Consider the following 11615-nt stretch of genomic DNA (forward strand, 5'->3'; position numbering starts at 1 on the left):
GTTGGCCCTTGGGGACCAATGGAATAATCCTAAATATAGTCACCATATGTCATGTTATGGAATGTTCTAAGTAAATAACCACTTTAAAAAAAGATACAGTTTCTCCTTTGGTTTTGTCAACAATCATAGATGTAAGTTGGGGTTTATAATTCTCCTCTCCAAATGGCACTCAAATATTTGCCGATTCCCTATATATTGGACGGGGATGTAGGCTCTGGACTGACAAATATCTGTCCCATGAGTCTTTCAATATCAAATGTGATTTCTTCTTTTTTGACAGATGAAGAGCTCCTATTAGAAGGACCTCTCATCAAAGTATTACAAGGCCGGCAGAACATCAGCACTGAGCTGACCATTGAGCCAGAGAGGGCATCCTCAAACAAAAAGAGCGACACTTCCTCATCCCTTATGAGTGAGCAGCTAGACTTTAATGATAAAAGTGATGTTAATAGTGCACTAAATTACCAATTGCCTTATTTCTTGGAAGGAAATCTAGAAGATATAGAATTCACTTTATTACCATTCATTCAACTCCCTCTTTCAAATGTACTCGATGCAGATATGCCCCTGAATCATTTGAGAAACAACAGAAGGAATCCTTCTGTTAACCCAAAACTTAACCATTCAAGTTTCAAAAATTGACCGAGGAAACTCTATTTTCTGGAATAGGCCTTCTGATGAGACTGCTCACCCAGCAGCAGGAAGTAAAGATATCCAACGCAGAGTGGGATGCGGAACAATGGAAAGATGAGAGGATGCAAGCCCCCCAGAAGCAGGAAGAGAAGGCATCCAATGAGGTGAGGACAGGTTCTGAGACACCTGCCCTGGACTTTTAGTCAGTTTAGGTCACAGTGATGGGGAACATGACACACGTGTCAAAGGTGACACGCAAACGCATTTTTTTGGTTGATTTTTCTTTGTTAAATGACATTTAAATATGTAAAATAAACATCAAAACTATAAATCTTTGTTTTACTATGGTTGCAAATATCAAAACATTAATATATGTGAAACTGCACCAGAGTTCAGTTAGGGTATTTCAAAATGCTGACACGCCGAGCTCAAAAGGTTCGCTATCACTGGTTTAGGACATGCCATGAAGTACCCAAGTAGGAAGACCAGGGGCACCTCGTCTCAATCCTGTCTTGATCATGTGACTTTGGCTTAGACAGTGATCTGCCACTTTGCTCATTTAGAGATTTGTGCCACTGTTCCTAGTGTAGATGAGAAGAGGTCCTAAATTCCAAGATGAACAAATTGTCCAAGAAAATGCTAATGAGCAGATTACATAACACATTAGATGTGGTATGTTCTTTAAGAGCCTATAAGATGTGGTATGTTGCTTAAGAACCACGTGGAAAGGTGGGGTCTTAGAATAGTAGTTAAGAACAGTTACCAATTCATTAGAATAGGCTAGAGAATAATTAGATTTTATGCTTTCCATACCTTTGTGGGTTTTTTTTAATGTTGTTCTTGTTGTTGCTGTTGCTGTTGTTCTTTTTCTTCTCCTCCCCCTTGCCCACTCCTTCTCCTCCTCCCATTCCCCTCTCTCTCCCCCTCCTCCTCTTCCTCAAACTCCTCCTCCTCCTCCTTCTTCTAGCTCAGGCAAGAAGTGACAAGATATAAGAATGACATCATCACTGCAGCAGCTATGATTCCAGTAACAACGTTTTATTCTGTAGTTTTCTGTCTCATTGTGGTAAGACAACAGTTAATTCAGATTTCCAATATATAGTCCATCTTTGAGGAGGTTCAGAACCCACAACCTGAAAATCAAAGCCACTTTCCTGTCTACTCCTACTTGATACTCTTCTTTAGTCATGAGCACTGAGATATGCTTTATTCTTTTTTTATTAAAAATTATATTGCAGGGATGTTTAAAGGAAGCCCACTCCCAGAAATCTGTGAAAATGAAATCAAGATAACAAGCCATTAGACCATTTTAAAAATATATATTTTTATTGATTTCTGAGAGGAAGGGAGAGGGAGAGAGAGATAGAAACATCAAAGATGGGATGCCTCCTGCAAGCCCCTTATTGGGAACAAGCCCGCAACCCAGGCATGTGCCCTGTACTGGAATCGAACCTGGGACCCTTCAGTCTACAGACCAATGCGCTATACGCTGAGTCAAACCAGCCACGAGACTATTTTGAAACTTAAGTTTGATATGCCAGAATTGATATGATAGCAAAATTTCTTCAACTCAAAATGAACGATGTTGAGTTGATGTACTAATCAATTACTCTCTTCCTGACTTCTTTATTTGTTGGCTAAAATGAGGAGAGATATGGAATCTCCAACCTCATGGAGCTATGTCACCCTAGCAGATGGGACATGGCATAATGACAAAAGTGGGATCTTGTGAATTCTTAAGGTATACTTAGCAGCTTTCTTCTCCAGTGTGTAAGGCATGGTGTTAGTAGATTCAGTTAAAACACTGCAACCTAAATCCTGCATCGGGCTTCTCTAAAGCCTGTCATGTTAGAGTCACCTGTTCCTAGAGCTTGTCTGTGTCCCTTTTGTTCAATTACATGATGGTGTGCTTTCCCTACAGGCAGATTGCTGACATTAAAAGAATGATTTAATAAGCTGAAGATCTTGACTCTACCCCATAAATCCAACATAATATATTTCAACAGTCATGGCAACCCTCCATTCTAGCCAAAGCCACCCCTCACCATAACCTAGCCCACACCTGGCCCATTCCCACTTTTTTAAATGCCTTTGCCCATCTAAAATTCCCTTATTTTGCTCTCCCTGGGAAAGTCCTGTGAATATCTCAAAAGCCAGCTCAGGTTCATCTTTCTTCATAAAGCTTTCCCAGAGTCTTCCAGCCATGCTGTTCTTAGTCCTTTTGTGAGCTGTGTCACTATTTTTTTTTTTTTTTTGGTAATAGTAAGGCAGTCCCCTCCCCTGAGAACTTAAAAATGTGGTAAACAATTTTTTAAAATGTGTCTCCCCATGAGAGAAATACTAGGTGAACACATCATGGAGCAGAGCAGAGATGTGTATAGACCAAGTGGCTTCAGACCTATGTGTTCCTAAGACTTTTGAAATGTCACATTTTAATATTCTAATCAGCGGAAGAAAATGAAAAATGGGAATAGAAAAGCCCCCTAATTATATGAGAAGGAAAATAATAGCAGGTCTATATTCTCATCTTAAACAAACATACTTACATAAATGTAAAAAACATGGAACCTGTATTAGTACTAGGAAAAAACAGAAGCAATATATTTATAATCTGGTGTTGGGAAAAAGCTTTTGGAGCCTGATACCACAGGTAGAGACTTTGATAGATTTGACCAGCTTTTCTGTAACACCATTAGCAAACTTAGCACTGGTTGATGCCAAGCACAGGATGTAGATTTTTCCATACACATATTCAATCCCCACAATCCTGTGAGGAAGACAGTACCACCTTCTCCCATAGATGGAGATTGACTTAAGTTCCCAGTGGCAAAGTCAAAAGCAGGACCCTGTTTTGCCTGACTGCGAAGTCTTTGCTTCTTCCTCCACTGCTCTGTCTCCTTAAAGACAATAACACTGGGGCCATGGCCGCTGTTGCTCAATAGTGAGAGCATCAGTCTGAGTGCCAAAGGGTCACAGGTTTGATTCCAGGTCAGGGGCGAGTACCTGGGTTGCAGGGCACCTGCCATGCAGGAAGCAACCAGTAAATGTGCCTCTATCACATTCCTATTTCTCTCTCTTTTTTCCCTCCTGCCCCCTCCCTTTCACTCTCTCTGAAAAACAATGGAAAAAATATCCTTAGGTGAGGATTAACAACAACAAAAAGACCACTGGGGAATATTCGAAACAGTGAAAGTCAGTGCAATCCACTAAGGTTTAAGTTATTTATTTATTTATTTTTTAAAATATATTTTATTGATTTATTACAGAGAGGAAGGGAGAGGGATAGAGAGTTAGAAACATCAATGAGAGAGAAATATAGATCAGCACCCTCCTGCACACCTCACAACTGAGGATGTGCCCGCAACCAAGGTTCATGCCCTTGACTGGAATCGAACCTGGGACCCTTCAGTCCTCAGGCCAATGCTCTATCCACGGAGCCAAACCGGTCAGGCAAGAATTAAGTTATTTAATGTAAAAAGAGTTCCATAAATCAATAGGGAGAAGACAATCCAGGGTGGAAGAGGGCAAGGGCTGTGAAGAGTAGGCTATGTGTAGACATCTTTCTCCATACCTGTTGATCTTCTCATGGCTTATGGAGTGTGGATTTTATTAGCGAGGTGTTTGTCACCTCACAGTATGAAAGTTGTCTGATATTTTCTTCTAGTCCTTTTTATAACATTTGGGGATTTTTCTCAAATTAAAAAAAAACTATCATTGGTTTTATTTGCTTTTCTTGTGGTTGACTGTTTTTCCCCTATATGAAGATCCAATTGTCTTAAAATGTTTTATTGAAGATCTCATTCTTTCTTTACTGAACAAAAATCTATCTTTTTGTGGACTCTATTCTGTTGACCCAATTAGCTTTTTTTGTACCAGTAGCAGTATCACTACACATATATTTTGATTGATTTCAGAGAGGAGGGGAGCTGGAGAGAAAGATAGAAACATCAATGATGAGAGAATCATTGATCAGCTGTCTCTTGCACATCCCCTGCTAGGGATGGAGCCTGCAACCCGGGTCTGTGCCCTTAACCAGATTGGAGCCCAGGAACCTTCAGTTTTCAGGCCAACACTCTATCCTCTGAGCAAAACTGGCTAGGGCCTGTGTCACTATATAAATCCAGTTCCTTCTTAAACTCCTTTTTGGAAGTTTAACTCCTCCTTTTTTATCTTTTTTCATACATTTCATTGCATATTTTCTCTACCAAATGTCAGTGGGTCGGTTTAGGTTTAAAAATCATCGTGGAATTTGAATAGGATTACATTGCATTTGTAGATTAATTTAAGGAGAACTGGCATCTTTACTACCTTGTAGGAACACAGTACTTCACTTTGTGTATTCTTTCTAAAGTCTTTCAGAAGAGTTTTAATGGGTCTTACACATTTTTTGTTAAGTTTATTTCTTTATACATTTTATTGATATTGCAAATGGTCTTTCATTTTTTATGGGATTTTTTTATTTTTAAAATAATGATATCTTTATTTTCTGATTATTACAGTTGTTTCTCTTTTCTCCCCCAATAGCTCCCCTCCACCCGGTTCCCACCCCGCCCTCTGCCCTCACCGGCCCCCACCCCCTACTGACCTCATCCATAGGTGCACGATTTTTGTCCAGTTTCTTCCCACATCCCCTACCTTTCCCCCCCCCTCCTTTTGCACTCCCTATCTATGCCCCTGATTCTATTATAGTTACCATATTATTCTGTTCATCAGATTATTTATTCACTTGATTTTTAGATTCACTTGTTGATAGAGGTGTATTTCTTGTTCATAATTTGTAGCTTTACCTTTTTCTTTTTCTTCCTCTTCTTAAAGGATACCTTTAAGCATTTCATATAATACTGGTTTGATGGTAATGAACTCCTTTAGCTTTTCCTTATCTGTGAAGTTCTTTATCTGACCTTCAATTCTGAATGGTATCTTTGCTGGATCAAATAATCTTGGTTGTAGATTCTTGGCATTTATCACTTTGAATATTTGTTGCCACTCGCTTCTGGCCTGCATAGTTTCTGTTGAGAAATCAGCTGACAGTCGTATGGGCACTCCCTTGTAGGTAACTGACATTTTCTCTCTTGCTGCTTTTAAGATTTTCTCTTGGCATTTTAATTATGATGTGTCTTGGTGTGGTCCCCTTTGGATTCTTTTGTTTAGGGTTCTCTGCGCTAACTGGGCTTGGAAGTCTATTTCTTTCACCAAGTAAGGGAAGTTTTCTGTCATCAGTTCTTCAAATAGGTTTTCAATATCTTGCTCTCTCTCTTCTTCTGGCACCCCTATAATTCCGAGGTTGGTACCATTGAAGCTGTCCCAGAGGCTTCTTACACTATCTTCATATTTCTGGATTCTTTTTTTGCTTTTCTTTTCTGGTTGGGTGTTTTTTGCTTCTTCTAATTTCGAAACATTGGCTTGATTCTTGCGATCCTCTAGTCTGCTGTTGGAAGTCTGCATAATATCTGTTATTACAGTCAGTGTATGCTTAATTTCTAGTTGGTCCTTCTCATACCCTCGATGGTCTCACTAGATTTCTTAAGGATCTCACTACATTTATTGGCGGTCTCATCCGTCTTTTTGAGGGTCTTACTAAATTTGTTGGCAGTTTCTAGAAAGTTCTTGAAAAACCTTAAAAGTGTGGTTTTGAACTCTGTATCCAATAGTTTGCTTTCCTCCATTTCCATCATTTGTGTCCCCTTTCTTTGTCTCCGCATTTTGGCTGCTTCCCAGTGTTGATAGAGTGGCTTTCTGTGCTAGATATCCTATAGGGCCCAGTGGATCAGTCTCCCCAATTACCTGAGGTGGACACTCTTGGTGCACCCCCTGGTGAGCTTTGTGCACAGTCTTGTTGTAGTTAAGCCTTGATTGTTGTAGGTATAGCTGGGAGGAATTGACTTCCAGGCCAATTGGCTGTGAGAATCAGCTGTGTCTGCAGTGGGAGAACTTCTATGGTGAAGATACCCTTCTGGGACAAGACTTGCTTCAATGGGGCTTTGGTGCTCACTGAGTCTGCCCCCTGAGTGTGACCCTTATGGATCTGAGGAGTTGTAATCTGGATGGTCCCACTCTGACCACTGGGTACACTGGCTCTTGGATCTAAAGAGGTGCTAATTTAGCCACTGCCTGAGGCAACCCAGCAGGAGCTACAAAGAGATCTGCAGATTCCCCTTCTTTTGTGGGGGTTTGGAGGTGCCCAGATGAGGCCCAGCTATGAAGCAATGCAAGCTCCTATGGGGCCTTGGGCCTTCTCTTGGAAGTTCTGGGTCTGTCTGGCTGAGCTACAGTTTGTTGGGTAATTTTCAGATTGTAAAGGGCCAGGGCATTCAGATGCAAATCCTCTACAGTAGCATGGGTGGAGCCGGATCTCAGGGAATCCACAGAGCAGAGCAAGCCGCTATGGCTGATCCTCACCCCTGCCCTAAGGGGCCCCGCATCTCAGTGACCCAGTAATTGCTGCAAGCACTTCTGAGGGAAAGCCGCCCTCAACTTCTGAGTTCTGCCCACTGCCAGACAGTCCCGTTTCTCCCCATATGACTTCCTGGACCTGGAGTTCAGAGCAGTCGCAAGCTTGAGACTCCCTCCCCATTCAAAAAGAAAGCCACCTCCTTAGGTGCCAGCCCCTTTCCGCGAGCTCGTGCCTCCGTACCTCTGCACTTTACTTCCTCAGCTCCTCTGAATCTCAGTGTGCTTTTCTCTTTCCTTCTAGTTGTAGAATTTCCACTCAGCCAGCCTTCCTGTGGTTCTGGATGATGTTTGTTTTTTCTTTTCATTGTATTTTGGAAGTTGTTGTGAGAGGCAGCAATTTCTGGTGTTTACCTATGCCACCATCTTGGGTTCTCCCCTATTTTTTTTTATTAGTTATTTGTGGTATGTAGGAAAGTTATTACATTTGCATGTCTTGATTTAGCCATCTTACTGAGTTGTCATATTACTGCCAATAAAATTTTAACCTATGCTCTTGGGCTTTTTAGGTTGTGCATCATCTCATGTGCAAATATGTTTTGTCTCTTTCTTCCCAGTACTTCATTTTTCCTATTACATTGATTAGGACCTCCTCAACAATGATAAAGAGTAAAAGTACTAACAGGAATCCTATTCTTGTTCTTGACCTAAAACAGAGCTGCTGTGTAGGTTTCTGGTAGATACTTTCATTTTCTTTGCTACTTCTAAGTGTTTTTATTGGGAATTATCTGCTGAATGTTATCTGAAACAGCCAAGAAAATGCATTGCCAGCTGCATGCAAGGTCCTAAGTTAGGACTATGGAAGAGTCAAAGGACTAGGCAGAGTTTCTGCCCTCAAAAAAGTTACCATCTCAATTAAGACAGAAGGAATAAAGCTTTAGAGAGAGTGGTCATTGTATGAATAATCATGATGTTGTTTTCTTCCAAAATAGATTTTTCGGAGGAAGATACAGAAAGGAGGAAGCTCAAGGTAAATACAGGTCTGGAAATTCTTAAAGTAGAATTTTATGAGGAGAGGAACTTCCTCTTTCTGTAAGCAGCCAGAGGTGACCTCTGAAAATGGTTCATTATTCACTTGAGTCAGAAAACCCCACAAAAGCATGAAAGTCAAGAGATTTAAACCTTTGTGTTCACTTTAAGGACATTTGTGAAACTACACGGGTCATCAAGGGTACGCATATCTGAAAACCCCCAAGCTTCTGAAGGATGTCACTTTATAGGAGCAATGTGTTCCCTTCTGTCATTACAGTGGTGGAATTGGTAGGCTTGCTCAGGCCAAAGAAAGGGGCTGGGACAAGATTGGGTACAGGTTGGTGACCCCAAAGAGTGCTGAATTTTTGCTGCTGTTAACGTAAAAAAAAACACTGTAAAGAATTATGGTGAATTTATTTGAGCCAAACTGTTGACATGCATTGAAGCAGAACCTCTAGGAATTGAGGTGTTGCTCCAAAGAATGCCAGGTTACATCTGTATTTATACATTGCAATCAAAGGAAAGGGATGTAGGTGGATTACATGAAATCCATTGGTGATAGTTTAAGGAGGTGGGATAAAGCAAAGCAGGAAAACCTCTGGGATAGGATAAAAAGTGACATGATGGACATGTGCTGCTTTTACATAGATGGATACAGGATAGTTCAACATCATTAACACTTGACGATTAACTTGATAACATAACAATGAGCAAATGTCCTGGTGATATTTGTTGAACCCTGAAGGGTCCCGAAAAAAGAGGAATTTAGAAATTACCCAGATATTTCACAAATATGTTATCCTAGAAGCAAAAAGACAAATGGGCTCAGTAAAGACCTAAGTTGATCTTTGTCAGGGAAAATACTGGCCTAGGACATGACAACCCACTATAACCTGTTTGCAGTTAAATATTTAATTTTCAGACCATCTTTTGTGGTTACTTTAGGTCTCTGAGTCTGCAAGACTGCCATGCAGGCCTCCCCTGAGCTTGTCAGGTTAGCATGTGGCCCCTTTTGTCCACACTGCACATGCTGAAAAATGCAGTAAGCAACACTGAAAATCCTGCCTATACCCCATGCCAAGCCATATACATAGGTCTCCCAGAGACATTGCAGGGCCATTTTAAACTGTCACAGAGAACTGGAAGCCCAGCACGCAAGCAATCATTTTCAAGGTCCCAGGTCTGTGGTGATTTTGCTCAGGAATATGGACCCAGGTACCCAATTAGTCCGAATAAGACCAGAACTATATGTGCGAGGGTCATGGAGGATGGCATGAATCACTAAGTGTTGGTATGTATTTTCCTCCAAGCAGCTTTTTCTCCAAATTCAAATCATCATCAGACCTTGATGAGGAGGTAAATTTGAGGAGGACAAAGTACTGTGTCGGGAGAAATCACAGGAAATGTAGAGTTCATGTCTCCCCATCCTTTTTCTAGGAACCTGGATTTTGGAGGAAGTGGCCTCTTTGCATAAAAAACTGCCGGAAGCCGGTCCATCCTTGCTGCTTGACACAGTCGCTGCAGGAAAGAAACATCTGCACAGCATATGTTTCAAGGGACCTGGCGTATATAGCATACTGTTCTTAATATGTTTGCTCCCCTTAGCGCTGTGTGTTTTAACCAAGGTCACCTCTCCTAGAAAGGTTGTTTCTCCAGGTAGGAATTTTTCCCTGAAGTCAGGGAGGGGATGAAACTCCTTAACTAAGTGCCAGGCGGGTAGTTAATCACTACAAACAATCATGCTTAAGCTACATAATCTTTACTCCCTGGAATGGAGATAAGAAACGCCCTAACCTTTGTAATAGAAATTGACAGGATTAAAATCAACTGGGATAAATACCATTGTAACAAGACAATAAACAGCAGAACCTCTCTGGAGATCAAGACGAGAACTTGGCTGGAGATCAGGGCTAGAGATCCTGTCTAGGCTGCTGATCAACTGAACGCTGTTTCCTTGTTATTCCTTCTTCGCCGACTCCGTCTATGCCTTTGGGAACCCCTGGACCTGCTGGGGTTGGACCCCGGCAAAAAACATCTATGGCAAAGGGAAAAAGAAACTAAAGTCAGAGGAGCAGGAATTGTTCCTAAAAACGTAAATAATTGGGAACACTTAGAATTCCTATCTCAAATGAGGAAATAATGAATAGTTTAATTGTTCCTTTCAAGAGTCAAAGCCTTGACCTTCTTCTTTTTCTTCTTACCCTAGAAAGCGGAGTAAATCCTCCCCTTCATTAACACACATTGATACAGAGTCTGCTGCGGACACAGAAGGGGAAAGTTCTCCCTAAAATGGCATCAATAAACCCTACCTTAAGGATTATTGATTAAGGCTTAATAGTAAAGCATCCCAGTGCAAGAAATTTGTGCATGGCGGGGGGGTGGGGTGTCCTCAGTCCCGCATGCACCCTCTCCAATCTGGGACACCTCGGGGGATGTCGGACATCCCTCTCTCCATCTGGGACCAGTGGCTCATAACCACTCGCCTGCTTGTCTGCCTAATTGCCTCTAACTGCTTCTGCCTGCCAGCATGATCGCCCCCTAACCGTTCCCCTGCCAGCCCAATTGATGCCTAACTACTGCCCTTCTGGCCTGATTGCCCCCAGCTGCCCTCCCATGCCGGCCCGATTCCCCACAGCTGCCCTCCCCTGCCAGCCCATTCGACCAAAGCTGCCCTCCCCTGCTGGCTCAATTGCCATCAGCTGCCATCCCCTACCGAGACCCGTCTCCTCCACTGGGACCTGCCTCCTTCATATGAGGTGGCAGAGATGCCGATACTGGCCTCTTCTGTGCCATGCGGAGCCATGGGTCCCCTAGGCCACATCACGTGGAGCGGCCACTGGTCACCCCCTCCGCTGTCCCCGAGACGATCTTGTGGTGGCCATCTTGTGATGGCCACTCTGTGATGACGTCGTGTGCAAGGACATGAGGACCACATAGGTTGGCACGCTTGCCAAACATGGCATGCCAGTAACTTTTGCTGGCACGCGAAACCCTCGCTTATTGTCTTCCATTTACAATTTCTTTCTTAATATCGACTTTTTTATTTTTCAGATAAATTCAGTGTAGGTGCATCTTAGATAAATAAACAATTTTACATGACAAGTTATCTTAAAGACCATAGACATGGATTGACGAGAGAGGGGAAGAGCAATTTCTATGCCTCTGCCTTAACTCTTCCTGCCTTCCTATATCCCACCAGTGTTTTGGTTTCATCCATATACGCTTGTGAATCTTTGTTCTCACTGATGAATTCTGTTAAGTCTCGTAATAGGAATAGCCAGACAGAGGAAAGTAGTAGCTTATGCATATCTCTGAAGGTCATGAAATATAAACCTGATGTAAAATCTCTGTCATCAGTGATGCACCAGCAAAGGTCCCACTGATAATGTCAAACAGAGTCGTAAAGTTTTCTGTCAGACTATCAGTGTACATGTATACATTAAAAAATAAATGTAGCCCGGACTGGTTTGGCTCGGTGGATAGAGCGTCGGCCTGCACTGAAAGGTCCCGGGTTCGATTCCGGTCAAGGGCATGTACGTTGGTTGCAGGCACATCTCCAG

The 11615-nt window shown here is 42.1% G+C and overlaps 1 long non-coding RNA gene across 1 annotated transcript; it reads left to right on the forward strand.

Annotated features, from left to right (window-relative positions):
* Window positions 1–296: 296 nt before the first annotated feature.
* LOC132242676 (uncharacterized) lies at window positions 297–8053 on the forward strand. The gene is made up of 3 exons (XR_009454692.1): window positions 297–412; window positions 670–797; window positions 8016–8053. It is a non-coding gene; the product is annotated as an uncharacterized LOC132242676 (long non-coding RNA).
* Window positions 8054–11615: the final 3562 nt, after the last annotated feature.

This window comes from Myotis daubentonii, chromosome 10 (genome assembly GCF_963259705.1).
Source record: "Myotis daubentonii chromosome 10, mMyoDau2.1, whole genome shotgun sequence".
Taxonomy (NCBI): domain Eukaryota; kingdom Metazoa; phylum Chordata; class Mammalia; order Chiroptera; family Vespertilionidae; genus Myotis; species Myotis daubentonii.